The 19,960-nt window shown below is 43.8% G+C and overlaps 1 protein-coding gene across 2 annotated transcripts in view; it reads left to right on the forward strand.

The window, feature by feature from the left end:
• C1QTNF7 (C1q and TNF related 7) overlaps nt 1–19,960 on the forward strand; it is a 129,386-nt gene that overhangs the window by 15,931 nt on the left and 93,495 nt on the right. The window contains exon 1 of one of the 2 annotated variants that reach the window (XM_027545063.1): nt 18,536–18,621. The exons of the other annotated variant lie outside the window; for it this stretch is intronic. The gene's annotated coding sequence lies outside the window, so the exon portion shown is untranslated. Of the gene's footprint in view, nt 1–18,535; nt 18,622–19,960 lie in introns of those variants that run through there. 2 annotated transcript variants of the gene reach the window in all.

The raw sequence follows: 19,960 nt of genomic DNA on the forward strand, positions 1-19,960 counted from the left end.
CACTGTTTCTCCATCTATTTGCCATGAAGTGATGGGACTAGATGCCATCATCTTTGTTTTCTGAATGTTGAGCTTTAAGCCAACATTTTTAGTCTCCTCTTTCACTTTTATCAAGAGGCCCTTTAGTTCTTCTTCACTTTCTGCCATAAGGGTGGTGTCATCTGCATATCTGAGGTTATTGTTATTTCTCCCAGCAATCTTGATTCCAGCTTGTGCTTCCTCCAGCCTGGCATTTTGCATGATGTACTCTGCATATAAGTTAAATAAGCAGGGTGACAGTATACAGCCTTGATGTACCCCTTTTCCTATTTGGAACCAGTCTGTTGTTCCATGTCCAGTTCTAACTGTTGCTTCCTGACCTGCATACAGATTTCTCACAGGAGGCAGGTCAGGTGGCCTGGTATTCCCATCTCTTGAAGAATTTTCCGCAGTTTATTGTGATCCACACAGTCAAAGGCTTTGGCTTAGTCAATGAAGCAGAAGTAGATGTTTTTCTGGAACTGTCTTCTTTTTTTGATGGTCCAGTGGATGTTGGCAATTTGATCTCTGGTTCCTCTACCTTTTCTAAAACCAGCTTGAACATCTGGAAGTTCACGGTTCACATATTGCTGAAGCCTGGCTTGGAGAATTTTGAGCATTACTTTACTAGTGTGTGGATGAGTGCAATTGTGTGGTAGTTTGAACATTCTTTGGCATTGTCTTTCTTTGGGATTGGAATGAAAACTGACCTTTTCCAGTCCTGTGGCCACTGCTGAGTTTTCCAAATTTGCTGGCATATTGAGTGCAGCATTTTCACAGCACCATCTTTCAGGATTTGAAATAGCTCAAGTGGAATTCCATCACCTCCACTAGCTTTGTTCATAGTGATGCTTCCTAAGGCCCACTTGACTTCACATTCCAGGATGTCTGGCTCTAGGTGAGTGATCACACCACTGTGATCATCTGGGTCATGAGGATTTTTTTGTACAGTTCTTTTGTGTATTCTGCCATCTCTTCTTAATATCTTCTGCTTATGTTAGGTCCATATCGTTTCTGTCCTTTATTGAACCCATCTACCATCATCACAAAGTTTCTGTTTTGTTACTAACTTAGCTGTGACCCCAGGACATGTGTGATAACTGGTCAGTGCCTAGGACTATGACTGTTACTCTAGACTCTGGACAGCACATATCAGTAGGGTCGTTGTCAAGCTGAAATGGAGCTGGCATGACTGACCAGAGAATGAGAAGAATTAAACCAAAGCACACAGACAAGGATGAAAGGTCTCACCCTGGAGATGGGAAAACTGATGGGAGATGTGAGAATGATTTTAGGTATTTGTCAGTCTCCCTCAAGTAGGATTTTGGAAGAAATTATCCAAGAAAAATCACTGCAGATGGTGATTGCAGCCATGAAATTAAAAGACGCTTACTCCTTGGAAGGAAATTTATGACCAACCTAGATAGTATATTAAAAAGCAGAGACATTACTTTGCCAACAAAGGTCCGTCTAGTCAAGGCTATGGTTTTTCCTGTGGTCATGTATCGATGTGAGAGTTGGACTGTGAAGAAAGCCAAGCACCGAAGAATTCATGCTTTTGAACTGTGGTGTTGGAGAAGACTCTTGAGAGTCCCTTGGACTGCAAGGAGATCCAACCAGTCCATGCTAAAGGAGACCAGTCCTGGGTGTTCATTGGAAGGACTGATGCTGAGGCTGAAACTCCAATACTTTGGCCACCTCATGCAAAGAGCTGACTCATTGGAAAAGTCTCTGATGCTGGGAGGGATTGGAAGCAGGAGGAGAAGGGGATGACAGAGGATGAGATGGCTAAATGGCTTCACTGCCTCGATGGATATGAGTTTGGGTGAACTCCGGGAGTTGGTGATGGACAGGGAGGCCTGGTGTGCTGCAATTCACGAGGTCGCAAAGAGTTGGACACGACTGAGCGACTGAAATGAACTGAACTGAACTGGTACCAATTTCTTCAGTTTCTAATCCAAAGAGGGTTTGACCTGAGTTAAAATCATAGTTCTGTCATTTTTCTAGGCTTGGGTCCTTGGGGAAGGAACTCTGTCCATCTCCACTCTTTTGATGTGAACAATTATAATAATAGCATACATCTGGCCGAGGTTGCCATGACCACATAACATGGTGCTAAAGCAATCAAAGCTAAGATGAACATTCCTGGTACTTTTGTTGAAATACAATAGAAGAGAAAGCACTAGATAGAGAGGGCCATTGTTTGGATCATAACATCCAAAGATTTTCTTTCCTTTTCTCCTTCCCTCATTCTATATGCATCATATTCATATTCAGTCGTACCTTGAATTTCCATTCTGTAAGCTTTCTGATTAACCAGGAGTGGCAGATTTCCTTTAGCGATGCCAAAGCAAAAGCTTCAGCTATAAATTGCCTTAATTACAGCACTTGCATCCTTTATGATCTAAAGCCACACTCTAAGAGCAGGATTTGAATGAGACCCCAAAAGATATTCAGAAGATATGAAACAGAACTTTGAAAAAATATGTAAATAAAAGAGAGAAGGAGAGAGTCTTAGCTGTGGTTCTCGACCTTCACTGCACCTTAATCATCCACAAGGGAGCTTTGAAAAATCCCAATGCCCAGACTGCAACCCGGACCATTACATCAGAACCCCTGATGCTGGAATTCAGGCATAAATTATTTTTAAAGTCCCTCCGTTGATTCTAATATGCAGCCAAGGTTGAGAACTGCTGTTTTAGAGAAAGTTAGTAGCCAGTGGTGTAGAAAGCGGCAGAGTTGACAAGACTGGATGTGTACGCAGTGTGAGCACATTGATAACGTCCTAGACTCTAGTGACACCTTTCAGGAGAGCTCTGGGATCAGAAATCAGGCTTGAAAGGAAGGACTGAATGGCCAGGAAGAGTACACAGCAGGCGCAGCTTAATCCTTCAGCAAATGTGGTGGAACCCAGAAAGGAAGAGTAAGGAAGTTGGCTTGAGGAGTGAGCAACAGCAGAACAAGTTACGTCCGGAGTAGGGGAGACATAAACAAGCTTCAATCAAAGATGAGTCTGCCACGTCTTATACATTTGCAATTTAAGTTTGGGGATATCTTTAAGAAAATGGGAATAAAACCGCTATATGAGGAGATCCAACCAGTCCATTCTGAAGGAGATCAGCCCTGGGATTTCTTTGGAAGGAATGATGCTAAAGCTGAAACTCCAGTACTTTGGCCACCTCATGCGAAGAGTTGACTCATTGGAAAAGACTCTGATGCTGGGAGGGATTGGGGGCAAGAGGAGAAGGGGACGACAGAGGATGAGATGGCTGGATGGCATCATTGACTCAATGGACGTGAGTCTGAGTGAACTCCGGGAGTTGGTGATGGACAGGGAGGCCTGGCATGCTGCGATTCATGGGGTCGCAAAGAGTTGGACACGACTGAGCGACTGATTTGATCTGATCTGATCTGATGAGCCAGCAATCCCACTCCTCGGTGTATACCCTGAGACAATCGTAAGTCAAAGACACATGTACTCCAATGTTCATTTCAGCACTATTTACAATAACCAGGAAGCATCTCAGATGTCCGTTGGTAGAGGAATGGATAAAGAAGATGTGTGTGTATACACACACACACATAATAGAATGGAATGCTGGGATATTACTTGGCCACAGAAAGGAATGAAATCCAGTCATTTGTAGAGATGTGGGTGAATCTAGAATCTGTCATACAGTAATAGAGATGCAGACATTGAGAACAGACTTGTTGACATGGGGAGGAGAGGGCGGGATAAACTGCGAGAGTAGCACTGACATTTATACGCCACCATGTGTAAAATAGATGGCGAGCGGGGAGCTTCTGTACAGCACATGGAGCTCAGCTTGGCACTCTGTGATGACCTAAAGGGGTGGGACAGGGGGTGGTGGGATGGAGGCCCTAGAGGGAGGGCATATAAGTATACTGATAGCTGATGCACATTGTGGTTCAGCAAAAACTGTACAACCCTCTCCAGAAATCTTGCCTGGAAAATTCTGTGGGCAGAAGACCCTGGTGGGCTACAGTCCATGGTGCTGCAAAGAGTTGAACATGACTGAGTGACAAAACAACAATATCAACAACTGCAAAAACACAACATTGTAAAGCAATTATGCTCTGATTAGAAAATAAATACATTTTTTTGAAGTGAAATATGAATTTGGGAAAATAGTGAAAACATATTTACATTGACCCAGTAGATTTGATTTTGATGATTTCAGATACATCGCAGGCTCTTGACCAAGAATGCACTCTGCTTTATGCCTCATGACTCCTTTCGTTTTAATTGCCATTTGTTCAACTTTCTGCTTTCTGGTCAAACATGTCACTTGATGGCCTCTGTTAATCCTCACAAGAGCCCATAAAGAGGCTGCCTCCCACTTTACAGATGAGGAAGCTTTCCAGATGAGGAAATGAGATTCAGAGAGGCCCCCTGGTTTCTCCAGAGTCAATCAGTGACAAACTGAGATTCACACCTGAATCTGCATGACCCCAAAGCCCACAGCCTTTGTACCTTGCTTCTGTACTTCCAGAAAAAGCACACATTGAATCCTTGGAGAATTGTATGCTTCCTTTGAAACCTACAAAATGACAAAAACTATGCCCTGAAAGACTCTTGTGAAGAGTCTGGAGGAGACTCTTGTGAGTCCCTTGGACAGCAAGAAGATTGAACCAGTCCATCCTAAAGGAAATCAACCTGAATGTTTATTGGGAGGACTGATGCTGAAGCTGAAGCTCCAATACTTTGGCTACCTGATATGAAGAGCTGACTCATTGGAAAAGACCCTGATGCTGGGAAAGATTGAGGCCAGGAGGAGAAGGGGATGACAGAGGATGAGATGGTTGGATGGCATCACTGACTCAATGGACATGAATTTGAGAAAACTCTGGGAGATGGTGAAGGACAGGGAAGCCTGGCGTGCTGCTGTCCATGGGGTCACAAAGAGTTGGACATGATGAGCAACTGAACAAAAACAATGCCCTGAAAGGTGGTGTCCCAGCACCAGGGCCTCTGGATGAAATCAATGGAAAGTGTATCAGAGGCTGCAGAAGCATTTGAGCAGGGTACAAAGCACTTCAGAGAGAGGTGGGCTTGAGGTCTGTGTCATCAGTGACACAGGTGCCCAGGAAGATAGCTGAGGGGCAGCCAGAATTGGGGTTGCCCACAACTGACACAAACCTGAAAACATCGTGCCCTGAGCCCTGTGATCAAGTGCAGCAGAGTTTGGGCAGGAACGGCCACGCTCAACATCGTTTTCCCCCACCATCTGTCCACGCCTTCCTCCTCCCCCAGACTTGTCATCCTTGCTAATTTCTGTCTACCCAATCCTCCAACTTGCGCCCACTCATTTGGCCACCTTCTCTTGCTGAAACTGAATCTCCACATCCCCTGATTATCCCTGGAAGCTGATTAGCTTGCATTTGCAAGCAATATTTTCCTCCTAGTACATTCAGGGGCTTTCCAGATGGCTCAGAGGTAAAGAATTCACCTGCCAATGCAGGAGACTCAGGTTCCACCCTTGAATCAAGAAGATCCCCTGGAGGAGGGCATGGCAACCCACTCCAGTATTCTTGCCTGGAGAATCCCATGGACAGAGGAGCCTGGAGGGCTACAGTCCATGGGGTCGCAAAGAGTCTGACTAAGCAACTGAAAAACAACAGCACATCCAGGTATCTGGGGTCGAGAAGACTGCCTTGATTTCTGGGATCTTAGCTTAGAGGGGAATGAAATGTAATAAAAAGTATAATATGAGTTCCAAATGGCTGCATCATCTGTGTCAAAGAGATGCTTTCCATTTGGGCTGCCATCTGTAGATATTATTACCAGTTATCCTTACGCTCAGATGGGGGAGTGAGCAAAATATTGTTTTTCCTTCCAATCCAAAGGCCTGGAAATTGCTGATGCAATGTCCGGCAGGAAAGAGCCAGCAACATTTTGTGCTGCCTTTTTAAAACATATTTTAATATTGTATTTTAAAGGAAACTGGCCAGCAAGGTCATTCAAGGACACATTTTAGACTCTTCGAGAATCAAGTTGGGCAAGACCATAACAGACTGTTTAGTTTGGACAGACAAATTGCCAACATGCCCATAAAAGGAAGGGTTGGCTGAATATTTTCTTTGGCTCTTATTTTCAGATTTTCTTCAAAAGTTAGTCTGACAAAAATTGAAGAGAAGCCATGTAATACACCCATGAAAACAAACACTTCAAATAGAACTTGTATCTCAGAACAAATCATTCCGGGGAATTTATGCTAATTTGGACAAGATTCCTGTCTGTGAGGTACCAGGTTGATTACAAAATTCACTGAAAGGAAAGATCGTGCATTTGCTCGGTATCCACTGTGTGTCTAAAATGTGCTCAGCATCCTAACAGGTACTGGACAAGCATTATACCATTCAGTCCTCATAATTACACCTTCAGAATGGTTTTAGTCCCATTTGGGTGCATGCGTGCTCAGTTCAGTCACTCGCTTATGTCCCACTCTTTGCAACCTTATGGACTGTAGCCTGCCAGGCTCCTCTGTCTATGAGATTATCCGGGTAAGATCACTGGAGTGGATTGCCATTTCCTCCTCCTGGTGATCTTCCCAACCAAGGAATCAAACGCACATCTTCTGTCTCCTGCATTCACAGGTGAATTCTATACCACTGAGCTACCTGGGAAGCCCCATTAGCTCCATTTATCAAGAGAGAAAAATAAGTAAAAATATGGCTAGTGTATGGGTGAGATATGAGTTGAAGAATTTAGATTGAAACTACTATTTATTCAAAAAGTGTCTGAATCAATAAATGAGTGAACCTTATAAAGTAACAAAAAAGAAGATAAATATACAAGGAGTCAATAAGCCCTGTGTCCATTTCAACCCTTGGAAACTGGAAGCTGATGTCTCCTGGGAATCTAAACCTTCGGTCAAGGCACATCCCAATATGCATGGATCTCCCTGAAGAAGAGGCGCCAGCTCTTCTTCCTCCACAGCTGTTTTGTGGTCAACTAGTTAAATGAGCTTAATCCTCATCACAACCCACTTTGCAACTAGGGACAATGAGCGTCAGAAGCCTTCAACATCAGAAGAGAGAAGGTTGGACAAGGTCTTGAAATGATACAGATCCACACACCCAGTGGAGAACAGGAGAAAAAAAGATTTGCAGACGGAATCCCTTAGCCATGGTCAAGCAGCCCTGTTTGATCAGAGAAGAATGTTCCGGAAGGAAAGTAGTGAGATGCAAGTCAGACAAGGGCTGGATAGGGTTCAAACAGTGAAGGACTCAGAATATAGTAAGCCTCCTACATACTAAAATGTTTCATTTTGCAAGCGTGGTTTTAAGTCCCATTTGTTCATAAGTCCAACCAAGTGAGCCCAGGTACCCAACGAACACAATCAGCTACAGAGCACTGTACTGTAATAAGTCTATAATACTTTTCACACAAATAATACATAAAAACACAAAAAATAAAGAAAGCATTTTTAATCTTATAGTACAGTACCTTGAAAAGTTCAGTGGTTTAGGACAACAGCTGTCATACAGGGTCTGGCATCCAGTGATCAGGTAAAAAGAATTACCGACCAGAAGAGAGAGAGGAGACGGGAGTTGGTAGAGCTGAAGGATCATCAGCAATAGGAGACGGAGGGTAAGCTGTAATTTCACGCATATCTGACGTTTATGAAACTCGTTTGAAAGTTCATGACTTGAAGGTTCATATGTAGGGAACTTACTGTATGGGAGAGGTGATTTTGACTTTATTTTCAAAGAACTGGGACCCCATCAAAGGCTTCTGAGTGAGGGAGGCACGTGGGGAACAGAGTCCGAGAAGAATTAAGCTGGCCATAGTGGGCTCCAGTATTCTTGCCTAGAGAATCCCATGGATAGAGGAACCTGGTGGGCTACAGTCCATGGGGTCTCAAAGAGTTGGACACGACTGAGCAACTTCACGTTCACTTTCTTTCACTTTCAAGCTGGCCATGTGGGGCTTCCCTGGTGGCTCAGACAGCAAAGAATCTGCCTGCAATGCAGGAGACTCAGGTTCGATCTCTGGGCTGGAGAGATCCTCTGGAGAAGGGAATGGCCACCCTGACTTCAGTATTCTTGCCTGGAGAATCCCACGGACAGAGGAGCCTGACGGGCTACAGTCCACACGGCCGCAAAGAGTCAGACGTGACTGAGTGACTAACGCACTTCAAGTTGGCCATGGTTTGACAGAGGGACTGGAAGTGGGGAGGCCAGCCGGGGGACTTTCCTGAGAAGAATTCTGTGACATTCAAGGCCAGGGTCGTTGGGAGGCTCTGCGTGCCCTGCTCGCTGTGCCGTGTGCTGCTTGGTCCCGGCATGCAACTTCAGGCTGTTAGCGCTCTAATGTGCTCCCGTGGAATGGCCTGATTACCCAGGCCTTTGATGTGGAAATGTCATCCTGACAGTGAGTGGATTCCAGGAACTCTTCCAGCAGAGATCACCCACTAAAGAGAGAGGACTCCGTGACCGGCATGTTGACCTTAGGAAGCAAGGAGATGGTGATGAGAAGCAAACTGCTTAGGGGAAAAAAATGTGCTTGATTCTTTTTTTTTTTTTTTGTAAAATATTTATTTTCATTTATTTATTTGGCTACACTAGGTCTTCGTTGCAGCACATGAGATCTTTCTTAGCTGTGGCATGCACACTCTTAGTTACGGCATGTGGGGTCTAGTTCTCTAACCAGGGACCCAACCTGGGGCCCCTGTGTTGGGAGCTCAGAGCCTTATTCACTGTACTACCGGGGAAAGAATTCTTTTTCATAGAGACACTGTTGCTTCACTGCAGCCCTGCTCTCGTCCGCACCACTGAATTCTTGCTTTTCTCAGAGGTATCTCCAGAGACCCTTGTACTAGGAACATCCTAATTAAGTCTTGCTTGAGGGGGCTGAGTGGATCTATGCATCTTACAGGTTGTAAAAATACAAGAAAACGGTATGGGAGAAAAGCCTGGAGAAGATTGCATCTCAGTTCACTTAGACATCTGATTTTGGGCAAATTCATTTGGCTGCAGAACAGTCATAAAAGCATGAAGATCAGATGAAACAATACAGATGACAGCATTACAAAGTAAGGGGCTGACTACAGAGGTCAGCACGTGTCTCCCTCCAAGGCCAGGCAGGGAATACAAATGAATGCAGGGGGCTGAGGGAAGACCTGAAAACCAGAGCTTCCATGCCCAGCCCAAACAGGGTACCAACTTCTCAGTCACACTCAATTTGCTCCCAAATGTAAAAATAATAACTAATTCAGATCATCTGTAAAACCCCAAACAAAGCTGTGGCTCAAACTTGGCTGCCAGTTTGCAGACATGGATCAGCTGATTGCAAACGGTTAAGCGCAAATCCCAGCTCTGCCACGTGCTAGTTGTGTGTTTAGACACCTTTCGCACCTTCTCTAAATCTTACTTTTCTCATCAAAGAAACGTGGATAAGAAGGGCAATGCAGAAAGCAGCGGTGGAGATTAACTGAGATGGTGCACAGGGCTCCGCAGTCAGCAGGTTGGAGCTGGGTACGGAAGCCCCTTGCTGTGCCAGACATTAACCCTTTAGTTACAGGTCTGCAGGGAGGTCTAGTGGGTGAGAGGTTGGCAGCAAGGCTTTCACCAAAGCCCGTCATCCAGCTCTCGATCTCTTTAATGTTCAACAAGTGAACACAGTTATTTTTAATAACTGAAGTGTAGCTGATTTGGAGAAGGCAATGGCACCCCACTCCAGTACTCTTGCCTGGAAAATCCCATGGATGGAGGAGCCTAGTAGGCTGCAGCCCATGGGGTCACTAGGAGTCAGACAGGACTGAGCGACTTCACTTTCACTTTTCACTTTCCTGCATTGGAGAAGGAAACGGCAACCCACTCCAGTGTTCTTGCCTGGAGAATCCCAGGGACGGGGGAGCCTGGTGGGCTGCCGTCTATGGGGTCGCACAGAGTCGGACACGACTGAGGCGACTTAGCAGCATCATAGCTGATTTACAATGTTGTGTTAGTTTCGGGGATATAGCAAAGCGATTGAGTGTTCTTTTTCAGATTCTTTTCCATCCCAGGCTACCACAAGATATTGAATATAGTCCCCTGTTCCATAGAGCAGGTCCTTGTTGTTTATCTGTTTTATACATAGTAGCATGTATCTGTTAATCCTAAACTCCTAATTTATCCTTCCTAACTTATCCTTCACCCCCCTTTCCCTTTGGTAATCATAAGTTTGTTTCCTCCGTCTGTGAGTCTGTTTCTGTTCTGTAAATAAATCCATTCATATCATTTTTTTTAGATTCCACAAATAAGTAACGGTATATGATATTTGTCTTCCTTTGTCTGACATTCACTTAACATGATAATCTCAAGGTGCATCCATGTTGCTGCAAGCAGCATTATTTCCTGCTTTGTTATGGCTGGGTAGTACTCCATTTTGTATATGTGTCCTATCTTCTTTATCCATTCATCTGTTGATGGACACTTAGGTTGCTTCGTGTCTTAGCTACTGTAGATAGTGCTGCTATGAACATCGGGGGGCATGCATCTTTTCAAATTAAAGTTTTGGTCTTTTCACAGGAGTTATTTTTAAGGCTCCATTAAGGTTCACTCTGCTCCCCATCCAGAAAGATTTTCACGTCACTCAAAACCGTGCTCTGTGTTAAGGGGGATAAAATATGAGGAAAACATAGGTCGTGACTACTGGAGGACAGAGAGTATCTAACTGTCCAACTCTTTGCAACCCCATGGACTTCTGCCTGTCAGGCTCCTCTGTCCATGGGGTTCTCTAGGCAGGAATACTGGAGAGGGTTGCCATTCTCTTCTCCAGGGACTCTTCTCGACCCAGGGATCAAACCCACATCTCTTGCATCTCCTGCATTGGCAGTCGGATTCTTTACCACTATGCCACCTCAAAGCCCTCCATCACAGTAAAGAGCAATGTCACTAGACTTGGGCTGTCGCTGAGGCCTGACCTGGTTGGGTTTGGCCTCCTTCATCAAGGTCTGGCAGACCACCAGAGGGTGGTCTGGACCCTCTGAAAAGCCTCAGGTATTCCACTTGGACAGCCAGCTCTCCTCTGAATCATCAGGGCTTTGGGGCTGAAGTGGGTGACCAGGCATCTGAGAGCTGGGTTCTATGAACAAATGCAGTCCGTCAGTCTTTTGTGAACACGGTATAGTCAATTCTTGCTGTTCACAGTAGCTGTGTTTATTTCAGGTCATTCCAAAGACTGAATTAGCAAGTACATTGCTCCTCGGGGAAAAAACAGAGTTAGGTTCTTGCAAGCCTCTGGTCATAGCATTTTCAGCAATTGACCTACACATACCCCGGTGTGACATGTGTTTCTGTTTAAAGATAATTTATTTGGTACATATTGTTGAATCATTAGCACTGGGTGCACAGCCACAGAGCTGTAACTCATGCCTGAAAGATGGTTACCTAACACACATGTTTTCCCCGTAAGGCATATCACAGCCTTCCTGCATTCAGGAGCCACCAGACCACGCTCCTCTGCTTGGGGGCTATTTTAAACAGCAAAATCACCAACAAAAACCAAAGAGCGCGGCAGCACACAAACTGTAACACACACACTCGTTTACAGTGTGAGAGCTGACCTCAGCAGGGAACACGCATGTCAGGTGACTCAGATATTTTGCAGTTTTGTGCGTGTCCAAAAATGACCAGGAAAGCACTCTGGGTATTGATTTGCGGGCTGCAAACAAATATCAGCAAGTAAGTGAATTTGCAAATGAGGAATTCATAGATAATGAGTATTGACTGTATCTAAAAGTTATTCACACACTTTCCATTTGCATTTAAACTCAGCCTGGCAAGACTCTGGTCAATTTCTAACAACTCAATTTGTTTTTAAGACCTATGAGTACTAACTAGCCTGGAGGACATCATGGAGATTATAAAAGATACAATGTTTGCATTGTAGAATTGGTTTTTGTTGTTGTTTTCCTTGATAGGACACAGACACCAAATGAAATTATCCCTGTGACATCTTAGCAAGATACTACATCAGCCCCTAGTTTATTTTCGCATGAAATTGGTTTTGAAAAAAACTTCTTCCTATTAAGGCAGACTCTCTCCCTGGAACTTCTACAAATCGATCCTAGTTCTGGTGGCTCAGAAGGTAAAGAATCTACCTGCAATGCAGGAGACCCAGGTTTGATACCTGGCTCGGGAATATCCCCTGGAGAAGTAAATGGCAACCCACTCCAGTATCCTTGCCTGGAGAATTCTATGGACAGAGGAGGCTGGCGGGCTACAGTTCATGGGGTCACAAAGAATCAGACACGACTGAGCAACTCACAGTTTCACTTTTACTAACTAGATCTATCCTTGAGAACTACATAGGATGGAGCCAAGCCTCCTTCTACACGGTGGTGTCTCAGCCATCTGAAGATACAACCAGTTCCCTTTCAAGATGCACCTTCCCCCTGTTGGCATCCCCATTTCTCTCAGTTACTCCAGTTTCATCCTCTCTGTTGTTTTCTTTGAACAGTGTGTCTAATCTATCAGAAATCAACTGCCATGTCCTGCTTAGGCTCTAGAGTGAAATGAGTAACCTAAACTCTGCTGTTAAAGTTGTTAATTTACACAGCTTCACTGATGAGTACCGTGGCAGTCTATGTGAAACTTTTCAAAATAAGCACACTATTCCAAGTCTTGAAATTTATACTAAGGAAATTATACTAAGGAAATGTATATGTTCAATCACTAAGTTGAGGTTGACCCTTTTGCAACCTCATGGACTGTAGCCCACCAGGCTCCTCTGTCCATGGGATTTTTCAGGCAAGAATACTGGGATGGGTTGCCATTTCCTACTCCAGGGAATCTTCCTAACCCAGAGATTGTACCCAGGTCTCTCGCATCTCCTGCACTGGCAGGCAGGTTCTTTACCACTGAGCCACCTTGGGAGTCTAAGGAAATTATTATGGACATGTGCTAAAATTTAGTTATAGGGGATTCCCTGCAGTCCAGTAGTTAGGACTCTGCACTTTCATTGCTAAGGGGCAGGTTCAATCCCTGATCAACGAACTAAAATCCCACAAGCCATGCAGCAGGATCAAAAATACACACACACAAAAAAAATTTTAAATAAGGTAAAACTTAGTTATGAAAAGATGTTCATTACAGGAATCTTTATTATCCCAATATATGGAAACAGCCAAGAATAGAACAATATTAAAGAAATTATGGCATATCCATACAACCATTAAAATGACAATATGAATAAATCTACATTGACTTACATAGGTATTTATATAATTGTAATACAAAAGATTGTAAGAGTGGTTATAATCTGGTTACATGTTATTAAAACATCCATCTATAAGAAAGGAAAACATTCCCAGGAATTTAGTAAAAGCTCTCAAAATTCAAAGTATTTCCTTTCTGCATTTCTTCCTACACTATTTTATTACATTCATAATAAGGAAAAACAATTCTGTTCATTATTCCAAAAGACTGCAATTAAAACAACACCTGGGTAGTTCCCTGTTACTTTCAGAAAAAGGTCCAAACATCTGGCTTGGGACATAAGACTTCTTATGATCTTGTCTCTCAGTTTCCATAAACTACCTGGCCTTACAAGTATTGATACTTTCCACATTGACTATAATGAACCACTTAAATTATGTCCAATTTTTATCCCTGCTTTCCACCTTATACCTTCTGTTTTGAGATATCCTCTATTCCCCGTCTCCCCAACTGGTCTGGGGAGACGGGGCTTCCCTGATGGCTCAGATGGTAAAGAATCTGCCTGCAAAGAGACCTGGGTTTGATCCCTGGGTCAAGAAGATCCCTTGGAGAACAAAAAGGCTACTCATGCCAGTATTCTTGCCTGGAGAATCCTCATGGACAGAGGAGCTGGGCAGCCTACAGTCCACAGGGGCTCAAAGAGTCAGACGTTACTGAGCGACTAACACTTGAGCTTTCTGTCTTTGACGAGATTACCCAAATATTTTACTACTGGCAAAACCAATCCTGGCTGCCTGACTCTGAAACCCACATTGCTGATCCTCTGGATCCTCTGATCCTCTGGATCAGAATGAAAAACTGAGATAGTCAATGTGATATTTTTCTGATTATCTTGGTGCCATATTCAATCTCAGCATTGGCAAGTGAATTATTAATACTTGAGCATCTACAGTGTTGTCTGGAAGAGAAAGAAAGCCCTAACATACAGTACATTCCATTGACATATATACAGAGAGTTAAAATGATCTTTAAAACATGGACTTTTTCCTTTTAAAGGTCCAGGGTATGTGGAGCCATATTTCACCCAGACACTGAAGTCTAGCTCTCAAGCCTATGTCCTGTGTGCCACATTTCACTGATCTGGCCCACTCTGACTTCTTTGTCTCTTTTCATTATAAGAAGTTAGTATTGAATTTCAAAACCCAAATAGCATAAATAAATTCCAGATGCCTTCTCAAATCCCTAAATCTCCCATTAGAATAAAGAGAAACTTTGCTGTATGTGCATTGTGGGTTACATTTTAATTCACTGAAATGCTGAAAGAATTGCTGAGCAATCTTCAGCCTTTATTTCACCAAGAAAACACACGAACTTTTTGCTTCTGGTCCCATCCCTTCATGGGAAATAGATGGGGAAACAGTGGAAACAGTGTCAGACTTTATTTTTCTGGGCTCTAAAATCACTGCAGATGGTGATTGCAGCCATGAAATTAAAAGACGCTTACTCCTTCGGAGAAGGCAATGGCACCCCACTCCAGTACTCTTGCCTGGAAAATCCCATGGACGGAGGAGCCTGGTAGGCTGCAGTCCATGGGGTCACGAAGAGTCAGACACAACTGAGTGACTTCCCTTTCACTTTTCACTTTCATGCATTGGAAAAGGAAATGGCAACCCACTTCAGTGTTCTTGCCTGGAGAATCCCAGGGACGGGGGAGCCTGGTGGGCTGCCGTCTCTGGGGTCGCACAGAGTCAGACACGACTGAAGCGACTTAGCAGTAGCAGCAGCAGTACTCCTTGGAAGGAAAGTTATGACCCACCTAGACAGCATATTGAAAAGCAGAGACATTACTTTGCCAACAAAGGTCCGTCTAGTCAAGGCTATGGTTTTTCCAATAGTCATGTATGGATGTGAAAGTTGGATTGTGAAGAAAGGCTTTTTTTTTAATATAAATTTATTTATTTTAATTGGAGGCTAATTACTTACAATATTGTATTGATTTTGCCATACATCAACATGAATCTGCCACGGGTGTACACGTGTTCCCCATCCTGAACCCCCCTCCCACCTCCCTCCCCGTACCATCCCTCTGGGTCATCCCAGTGCACCAGTGTTGGGGAAGACTCTTGAGAGTCCCTTGGACTGCAAGGAGATCCAACCAGTCCATTCTGAAGGAGATCAGTCCTGGTGTTCATTGGAAGGACTGATGCTAAAGCTGAAACTCCAGTACTTTGGCCACCTCATGTGAAGAGTTGACTCATTGGAAAAGACCCTGATTCTAGGAGGGATTGGGGGCAGGAGGAGAAGGGGACGACAGAGGATGAGATGGTTGGATGGCATCACCGACTCGATGGACATGAGTTTGAGTGAACTCCGGGAGTTGGTGATGGACAGGGAGGCCTGGAGTAATGTGATTCATGTGGTCGCAAAAAGTCGGACACGACTGAGGGACTGAACTGAACTGACTGAAGGAGCAGAGGCCTCAAGATCCACAGCACAGCTGTCTGACATATGTTCTACTTTATTTCTCTCCTAAAGAGGTAAAATAACATCATCATGAAAGGCAGGGCCCCCAGAGTCAGGCTGCCTTGATTCCAATCCAACTGGGTGATTTGGGGCAAGTCATTTAACCTCTCTGTTCCTCAGTTTTCTCATCTGAAAAATGGGGATAATCATCATACCCACCTCACAAGGTTGTTGAAGAGATAAGTGACTTAATAATTTAAAGTATTCAGCACAGTGCCAGCCACCCAGCAAATGTTTGTACCCATTATTACCTAGAGGTGTATGGAAAGTTGATGGTACAGGTCTCTATGGCTAGAAATTCTTTTCCCTTCTTTTCTTCCAGATGAGCAGGGCTTAATCCAAGGTTAAGGAGGTGCTCATCTTTCCATGAGTGACTAATAAGCTAACTTCAGATCCCAGACATTTCACCTAAGCCTGGTCCAGACCCAGACCTCCTTACTTGCGTCCACATCCCTGAACCTTGTGTCTTAGTCAAGCTATCCCACCAACTTTGCATCCAGGAGAACTCCATTTTTGTAAATGTGAAAGCTCTGTACTAAGGAGAACCTAGCCTACAGCACAGGGAACTCTAGTCAGTGCTCTGCGGTGACCTAAATGGGAAGGAAATCTAAAACAAAGGGGATCTATGCATAACTAATTCACTTCACTGTAGAGCAGAAACTAACAGCCTTGTAAAGCAACTATATGCCAATGAAAATTAATTAAAAATAAATGTCCTCGGAGGATTTGTAGATGCAGCTTCACATCTCCAGTTAATTATAGGAGATCATATTTGTAAAATACCAGAGGTCAGTGTGTGTGTGTGTGTCGCTGTGCACTCAACCACTTTAGTCATGTCAACTCTGCAACACCATGGACCACGGCCGACCAGGCTCCACTGCCCATGCGATTCTCCACACGAGAACACTGGAGTGGCTCTGACAGAAAGCACAGCAGGATCCTCTATGACCCACTTCCCAGAGTAATGGAAATAAAAGCAAAAATAAACAAATGGGACCTAATTAAACTTAAAAGCTTTTGCACAACAAAAGAAACTAGAAGGTGAAAAGACAGCCTTCAGAATGGGAGAAAATAATAGCAAATGAAGCAACTGACAAAAAATTAATCCCAAAAATATACAAGCAGCGCATGCAGCTCAATACCAGAAAAATAAATGACCCAATCAAAAAATGGGCCAAGGAACTAAACAGACATTTCTCCAAAGAAGACATGCAGATGGCTAACAAACACATGAAAAGATGCTCAACATCCTTCATTATCAGAGAAATGCAAATCAAAACCACAATGAGGTACCGTCTCACGCCTGTCAGAATGGCTGCTATCAAAAAGTCAAACAATAAATGCTGGAGAGGGTGTGGAAAAAAAGGGAACCTTCTTACACTGTTGGTGGGAATGTAAACTAGTACAGCCACTATGGAGAACAGTGTGGAGATTCCTTAAAAAACTGGAAATAGAACTGCCATACGACCCAGCAATCCCACTGCTGGACATACACACTGAGGAAACCAGAATTGAAAGAGACACAGGTACCCCAATGTTCATCGCAGCACTGTTTATAATAGCCAGGACATGGAAGCAACCTAGATGTCCATCAGCAGATGAATGGATAAGAAAGCTGTGGTACATATACACAATGGAGTATTACTCAGCTATTAAAAAGAAAATGTTTGAATCAGTTCTAATGAGGTGGATGAAACTGGAGCCTATTATACAGAGTGAAGTAAATCAGAAAGAAAAACACCAATAAAGTATATTAACACATATATATAGAATTTAGAAAGATGGTAACAATGACCCTATATGCAAGACAGCATAAGAGACACAGATATAAAGAACAGACTTTTGGACTCTGTGGGAGAGGGCGAGGGTGGGATGATTTGAGAGAATAGCATTGAAACACGTATATTACCATATGCCAAATAGATCGCCAGTCCAGGTTTGATGCCTGAGACAGGGCACTCAGGGCTGGTGCACTGGGATGACCCTGAGGGATGGGATGGGAAGGGAGGTGGGAGGGAGGTTCAGGATGGGGGATACATATACACCCATGGCTGATTCATGTCAATGTGTGGCAAAAAACACCACAATATTGTAAAGTAGTTAACTTACAATTAAAATAAATTAATTTTTTAAAAAAAGAATACTGGAGTGGATTACCATTTCCTCCTCCAGGAAATCTTTCCAACCCAGGGATCGAACCCAAGTCTCCTGTGTCTCCTGCATTGGCAGCCAGATTCCTTATAGCTTGAGCCATCAGGGAAGCCCCACCGAAGTGCCATAATAAGTGCTCAAAGATGATCGTTTTCTCCCTTCCTTTCCCTACTGACATTAATAATTGATGCCTATGTTTGCAAGAAAAATTTAATTATAACCATGAAAGACCTACCTGCACTGCTCACATTCAACAGAGAATCTACACTCCATATATCCTTCAGCATCTCAGCTTCACACCTCTAGACCTTGCATCCATGCCAGAAGGCAGCTAGACAATTTTGGTGCTATTCCACACTTAATACATCTTTTCACCTCTCAGTAGCAATGAAAGTTTGCGTCATATTTTAGTACATACAGCTCCTTTCACATATTTCCCCTTTCTTTTATATCAATTCTTTATGGAGGTATTTTTGTTGTTGCTGTTCTCATCATTATTATCATCACAATTTTGCCATGCAGAAAACTAAACCCTAAGCGGATGAAAAGTGAATGTGACAGTCGCTCAGCCGTGTCCGACTCTTTGTGACCCCATGAACTATACAGTCGATGGAATTCTCCAGGCCAGAATACTGGAGTGGTAGCCTTTCCCTTCTCCAGGGGATCTTCCCAACCCAGGATCTTCCCAATCTGCCCACATTGCAGGCGGATTCTTTACTAGCTGAGCCACAAGCAAAAGGCTTCTATCAAATTCTACAGCTGGTAAGTGACTCAGTGGGGATTTGAACCTGGATTCTCTGCCCTGAAAGTCTTTGGTTTTATTCTAGCAACTTTCACTGCTGAAGTTATAGTAGTGCAAGTCTCAAAAGAAGCCTCATGAATTCTTGGCTTATATCAGTTCCATTGGATGTCCTATTTTATTTTAAATTCTGATTTTTTTTCCTGTTTTCTCTAATGTTGCCATGGTTGGCAAAACCAAGCTCAGCACAGTCATTTAGTCAGGTTGGAGCTGTTTTTGTAGGGTATCGTAATTGTGTATTGGATGGCTGGTTTTAAAAGACGTGTTTAATCGCTGTTTTCTTTCAAGCATAATTCTGTTATACTGGCAGCCAAATAATGCCTCATCTAGAAAGAAAAATGAGCTATTCCAGAAAGTTTGTTCAAAGAGAGGCCACATCTTTTGCAACCATGAAGTACGATACACAAATGTGAAGGTTGTCCATATTCAGAACAGGACGAGGAGGGGCAGAAAAGCTGGGCCATTAGAAAATGTTTGATTTCACGTAGCAGAAATGCAGCTTCAGTGACCTGACTCAACAGTGGATTGCTTATGGTTCTCCTCTTTTAAACAGAAGTGAGTTTGGAGTTATGCAGTCAAAGGTTGGTACAATGGCTTCCCAAGGTAGTCAGAGACCCAGGTCCTACTGCCTTTCTGCTCTTCCATCTTGGCCTATGGAACTCTTTATCACAATCACAAAATGTCAAGTCTACATCCGTGTCATGACTGCCTTCTGTGTGAAGGCAAAATGCAAAGAGCAAAATCTGAACAGGTGGCACCAGCTGTCTTTCTCCTTTAGGAGGTTTCCTGGCAACCTCTTCCATCAACCCCTGCTTATGCATCATTGTTCCTGCTGGGTGGGTCACATGACCTTCCCTGGTCACAGGAGTCTGGGAAGATGGGTATTACTGGGTGCCGTTGCCTGCCCCAAACAGACAAGGCCTCCGTTAGTAAAAGTGAATAGCAAAATCGACACTGGGAATCAACTAAGAGTTTGCCAGGAGGATGACCATTGATCGGAGATCTGCAGCATGTTAGACACAAACGAAGACAACGCTGATGCTGAGGCTCCAATACTCTGGCCACCTGATGCCGAGAGCCAGCTCACTGTAAAAGACCCTGATGCTGGGAAAGGCTGAAGGCAAGAGGAGAAGGGGGCCACAGGATGGGATGGTTGCGAAGCATCACTGACTCAATGCACATGAATCTGAGCAAACTCCAGGAGATAGTGAAGGACAGGAAAGCCTGGTGTGCTGCAGTCCACGGGGTCACAGAGAGTCAGACACGATGTAGCAACTGAACAACAACACAATGCTGAGAAAG

This window comes from Bos indicus x Bos taurus, chromosome 6 (assembly GCF_003369695.1).
Source record: "Bos indicus x Bos taurus breed Angus x Brahman F1 hybrid chromosome 6, Bos_hybrid_MaternalHap_v2.0, whole genome shotgun sequence".
Classification (NCBI taxonomy): domain Eukaryota; kingdom Metazoa; phylum Chordata; class Mammalia; order Artiodactyla; family Bovidae; genus Bos; species Bos indicus x Bos taurus.